Source organism: Bos javanicus, unplaced genomic scaffold (genome assembly GCF_032452875.1).
Source record: "Bos javanicus breed banteng unplaced genomic scaffold, ARS-OSU_banteng_1.0 tig00001692_1, whole genome shotgun sequence".
NCBI classification, from domain to species: domain Eukaryota; kingdom Metazoa; phylum Chordata; class Mammalia; order Artiodactyla; family Bovidae; genus Bos; species Bos javanicus.
Genome location: NW_026893637.1, coordinates 182924 through 188923, shown reverse-complemented (window position 1 = coordinate 188923; position 6000 = coordinate 182924). Strand labels below are relative to the sequence as shown.

Below are 6000 nucleotides of genomic sequence, written 5' to 3'. Positions count from 1 at the left end.
GTGGGTGAAGTCAGATTGCTAAAGGGAATTAGGTTGTTGCCCCTGGAGATTAACTCCTGAAATCGTAGTTCGTAAGTGCAGAGGGGCGCAGACATCACAGGTTTTAATAATATGTCGTGTTTCAGAGAGAGGAATATGGTATTTAGAGTGCAATCTGTTAGCATTGGTATGAAGATTAGCATGTTCATCATTGGCAGATGTAAAAATGGGAGCTGTGAGCCTGTCAACAGCATCATTTCTTGTGACCAGAGGGCCAGGTAAACCTGAATGAGCACATATATGTGCAATAAAGAAAGGTTCTGTACGTGAGTGAATTAAAGCTTGAGTCTGTGAAAAGAGAGTATATAATTCTTCATCTAGGTTGTATAAAAAGGCGGTAACAAACTCAGGAAAAAGGGAAGCAAGGTATTTGGAATCAGTATATATGTTGAAGGATAATGGTTGAAGCGACAAAAGAGCATATAAAGCATATAATTCAACTCTTCAACTCATCAGGCCCTAGTCCAGCATCAGACCCTCCTCCAGCATCAGGCTCTCGTCCAGCACCAGACCTTCCCCCAGCATCAGACCCTCCCCCAGCATCAGACCCTAGTCCAGCATCAGGCTCTAGTCCAGCACTAGACCCTAGTCCAGCATCAGGTCCTCCCCCAGCCTCAGACCCTCCCCCACCCTCCAACCCTTCCCCAGTATCAGGACCCCTCCGAAGTATGAGGTGTGGCAGCTCCACTTGTCTGATGCTCCTGAGCACATTCAGGCAGCCCAGAGCAGCAGGACAATAGCTCTTGCAGGAGGTACATCTTTAGGAATCACCTGCGGAGCAGCAGCAGCTGGGCTCTGTTTCAGGCAAACGAGAGGCAAAGAAGAGGCACTTGTGCAGGATGCAGTGGAGCCTGTGGGCACGTTCCCCAGCTCTGCTTCCTCGCCGTGGGGGCTTTGCTCTCCTGCTTTCTCATGGGCCCCAGGGCGGTGTCCTTCCAGATTCACGGTCTCCTTAACATCTCAAGGCCAAGTCCTGAGTCACATCCCAGTCCCAAGTGGCAGAGGGCTGGGAACACCCAAGCTCAAGGCCTGAAAAGATCCCAGGGGGACAGCCGGGCCCCAGCGGGTGGCAAGGCAGGGGATGAGGGTGGCCGCCCACAGAGGACCCCACAGCAGCACTGGAAGGAGAGCAGTGATACCTTAGCTCACACTGGGATGCTGCCTGGACTGGCACTCAGAGAGGTTATGGCCAGCAGCTCTGGGGATGCAGGAAGCCCAGTGAGTGACACCACACCACCCAGGCCGTGTGGTGGGCACTGCTGACCGTGGCCTCGGTTTTTATTCTGGTTCCAACTGTCCCTCCAAGGGCTGATGGGCTCCTCTTCTGAATGGCACAGATATTTTCTTTATGTGGGTGAAAGCATCCCTGCTTGTTTCTGTTGGCCCTGTTGTTGCTCATCATGTGTTTTCCTCTTTACAACCTGTGCTTGCTGCTCTTGCAGTTTAACTTACGAGCAGCCCTTATTTTCTGCATTTCTAGTTGTCAGCATTCACTGGGGCTTTCCAGGTGGTGCTAGGGGTAAAGATCCTGCCTGCCCATGCAACAGATAACAAGAGATGTGTGTTCGATCCGTGGGTCGAGAAGATGCCCTGGAGGAGGGCATGGCAACCCACTCCAGTCTTCTTGCCTGGAGAATCCCATGGACAGAGGAGCTAGTGGGCTATAGTCCCTGGGGTGGCAGAGTCAGACACGACTGAAGCAGGTTAGCACACACTCAGGTTTTAGTTCAGCCACTCAGGTGTGTCCGAATCTTTGCCACTCCGTGGACTGCAGCACTCCAGGCTTTCCTGTCCTTCACTATCTCCTGGAATTTGCTCCAACTCATGTCCATTGAATCATCATGCCATAGAACCATCTCATTCCGGTGGCCTCCACCAGAAAGGTGGCTGGGGTTTAGCAAACTGCCTGGTCCCGCTGCATGGGTGTGAACCTGCCCTCACCACTCCCTGACCATGTGACCGTCACAGTGTCCTCCTCTGTAAATCAGGAGGGGGCAGCACCGGCTTGGGAGGGGCACACAAAGCATCTGGTATATAATCAAGGCACCATCCATCTCAGCATTGTATATATTAATAATAGGGATCGCATTTAATAACCTGCTCCTTTTTCTCTCTTGTCACTTAACTGTGCTCCAGATCACATCTGCTTTACTTACCCCTGTAAATCCCACACCCAGCACAAACAAAGACTCAACAAATTTGTGGCTGAAGAGGCAGGAACATACCCTGTCTTCAAGGAGATGAAGCCAAGCAAGAGAAGGTCCTAATGATAACCCTGTGTGATGAGGGGACACCAGGAGGACCTGTGTGGCTCTGAGCTGGAGTGGGGGCATGGGCAGAACCCCTGATGAGCTCATGGGGATGGGGAAGGTGGCAGGAAGGAGGGCAGGCTGTTCCTTGTGGGATGTTCACAGATTGTACTCCACTCCTCACTGATGAGCACTTAGTCAGTTTCCAAACACGTGTCACTGTTAGGAGGAAACAATCATTGCCCAGCTCCTACTCAATCAATTTCGTACAATATGTTTCTAGCATTGGAGTACAATCATCTGCTTTATTCATTCCATGCTCCATCCATCCACCCATCCAGCCAGCCATCTCTTCATCCATCCATTCACTCACTAATCCATCCATCCATCCATTCATTAACTCATCCGATCATATCAGACCCATTGAGAAGACAGATGCCTCTTCCACTCCTGCTCCCAGGAGGACTCCCAGTGAGAGTGACTGGAGCCTCATGGGGACAACGGGGGAGACACAGAGGGACATGCCGGCAGGCCCTCCTCCCTCTGAAAGGTGAAGCATCCACCTGGTCCTAATGCCTCCTTGCTGGGGTTTTCAGGCTGGCCCTTTTCCTTCTTGCAAAACAAGCGGCTGATGGAGGACTTGATTAATGCCCTTTTTCTTTGGGGCTTTGTGCAGCGAGTCCTGCCTGCTGGTGCTGCTGCTGGGGTTGTTCCCAGGGTTGTCCTGAGAGCCTGTCGAGCTTTAGGGAGAGAAAAGGACCTTTAACTGGCACCCTCGTGCAAACACACACCCCTCCACAAGAGCTACTGATAGAAACGGGCAGCCAGCCACACCCGCGCCTCAACCTTGCAGCAGACAGTGGAGTCTCCTTCACCAAACACATTCCACACGAGCAATGCAGGCTCCGAGACACAGACAACCACCCCCAGGAAGTTGAGATTCTCTGTCTGGAGCTCTCCCCTGAGGAGGGCTTGACTCCAGGCAAGCTGGTGCAGAGGGCACTCTGACCCTCCAGCAGGGTCGCTGCTCAGCAGGTGAAAATGCTCCAGGAGAAGGCAAGCTCCCCTGCTCTGGGCAGTTCCCCCCGCTTCTTGCAGGGTGACTGTCTCCAGCCGTGGAAAGAGAGCAACAGTCACCGTGCAGGTCTGCTGGCCAAGTGACCACATGTGTCCTCCATCGCGTGATGCCTGGCTCAGGACGGGAGCTCAGGTGGTGGTTTCAATGAGGACAGTGTCAGTCAAAGGAAGGGACAGAGTCTCCTGAGAGGAGATCCCTGAGGAAAAGGGAGGGACCTTCAAGAGCGAACCTGAGAGGCACGGGGTCGTCACTGTCAGGAACGTGCCCCAGGCCGGGCAGACCTCTACCAATATCAGGAAGAAAGCTAACACAGGAGTCAATCTGTAGAAAAGGACGTTTTCTAAAATCACTGAGGTCACTGAGCTCTTCTTCCCCAGCACCTGAAGTTCACCACTAAACACAGGCACTGAACCCAATGGTATTCCTTTAAAATCATCCTTGCAACTCTTCGAAGAAAAGAGGCGCAGGGCTCCTGAAACTGACGACGCGCACACAGCCCGCTTACTTGTGGGCATCCCTGATGTCCTCGTGGGTGGCTGTGCAGAGTGCCCCCGTGTGCAGGCGGTCCAGCCAAAGGGACCGCGGCGAGGTGGGGGTCGAGGTTTCACATTTGATGGCGGTCTTGTCATCTCCTACCTCTTCCCGTAAAGCTGGCAGCTGAGGGAGTGAGGTAAGTGTCAAATTGGCTAACAATAGATTGTTTTGAAAATGGCAATCACACAGGCGTTACATTATAACCAGAAACTTATTTGAAAATCTATTAGCTATGCTTTCCCCCAAGTACAAAAAAACCCCTTGTTGTAGCTTAATGCCATCTTAAAGGACTGTCTTGTTCAAGAGAAGCAGGGCTTTGGGGCAGCGAAAGCATCCGACTGAGTGCAGAGACCCTGGATGGGAGCCTCCCTGCAGCCGGGCTCCACCCTCCCTGGAATCCAGAGACCAGATGGCCCTGCCGGGCAGGACAGCAGAGCGATGCTGGCTCCGTGGACCCTGCATGGCATGAACTGCCCTGATGAAAGGACTGTGCTCATCGCCAGATGCTGCTCAGAAGCACCACAACTAGAGTACAAAACCTCTCAGCAAAGCCGACCAGACCTTGCTGTTTGAAGGAGAAAAAGATACAGCTTGTGCCACCACCCAAGATCATTTGTAGTGATGATGCAGGTTACTGGAACCCATGACAACAAGAGAAACACAGAAAAGGTACCTAACCCCTCCACGCGAACACCATGTGCCTGGATTGTATTTCTCGTTAACATACAGACTCGGGGCTACCCACTGAAGTATTTACACGCAGTTCAAGTGTCATTTGCTCACAGTGGTTTCCATAAAGCACCCCCTGGTCTTCACTAAGAGATGATCTTGTATCATCCTGGGGGGGGGGGGAGGTTCAAAAGCGAGAAGATATATGCGTACATATGGTTGATTCATGTTGAGGTTTGACAGAAAAGAAAATTCTGTAAAGCAATTATCTTTCAAGTAATAAATAAACTAATTAAAAAAAAAAGAGATGATCTCTCCTGGACTCCCAGGTTTTCCACTGGTCCTGGATGTGAGGACAGGAAAGACAGTGGTGGCAACAGTGTGGGGAACAGATTAACCCCTCAGGGTCCAGACAGGTCTCACTGATACATCTGGGTGTGTGGTTAAGCCAGGGGAGGTTTTAGGAGACATGCATGGCATGTATTTTCATAAACAATGAGTGTGTTGTTTTAACCAACTAAACTGTGCCTTTTTAGTGGGATTCTGTAAAGAATACTGATCCCGTGCAGTCCCACGGGAGCTTGGTGACAACAATGTGACTTAGTGCAAAATACAGCTGAACTCGTTTAACAGCAGCTGGATAAACTGGGCCCCCTCCCCTGAGCTCTAACAAGAACCCTCAGACAACAGAAGGCTACAAAAGCTAGAAATTATCCACATGGAACTGAACAGGGATCGATCTCAAATTCAAGTTAAAATAAGCATTTATAAAAATCAGAAAACAGCAACAAACAGCAGGCAAGTGATACACCTGGGTTGACTATGGACTCAGTGGAGACAAACACCTGCCTCAAAGTCAGGGACTGCAGCCAGCCCCTTCCCCCGGGCCTCCTCCTGAGGAAGGCCTCTGGGTCTGCAGGCTGGCCGCCCTCCCCCAGGATGGGAGCCGCCCCACTGGTGCCCACATGGCCAAGCTGGGCAGCGCCGTGTCCACTTGACAGGAGGGTAAAGCAGGCCACAGGGCAGGCGAGCAGCACACCCAGGTCATCAACCCCAGGGGGACGGCGCTGCTCTGCTGTGCCCAGCAGAAGGGCTCCCAGGCACTGAGCTGCCTGAACTGGAGGGCGGCCACCGCAGTCCTGTGGGAAGGCTCAGGGGTGCTCGGTCAATGGGCTGGGAGCAGGAGAGGGACAAGGAAGGCCAGCCCTTGGGGCACTGGACTCCAACAACAGGGGCTCATCCACGTGACCCGAGGGGAGAGGCAGCGAGCTCCCTCCTGATTCTCCCTCCATCAGGGATACTGTGATGGACACGAGAGCCTCTGGATGAAAGCGGGCTGGATGGCACCATGGTTAAGTGTCCAGGCTCTGATCAGACCAGTATGCAGCATGCTGCTGGGTGTGAGAGACTGGGCAGGGTGCCCGGCCTCAC

At 52.5% G+C, this 6000-nt stretch overlaps 1 pseudogene; it reads right to left on the bottom strand.

Moving 5' to 3' along the window:
- Positions 1-722: 722 nt before the first annotated feature.
- Positions 723-6000, bottom strand: part of LOC133243955 (liprin-alpha-1-like) — a 38435-nt pseudogene continuing 33157 nt past the window's right edge.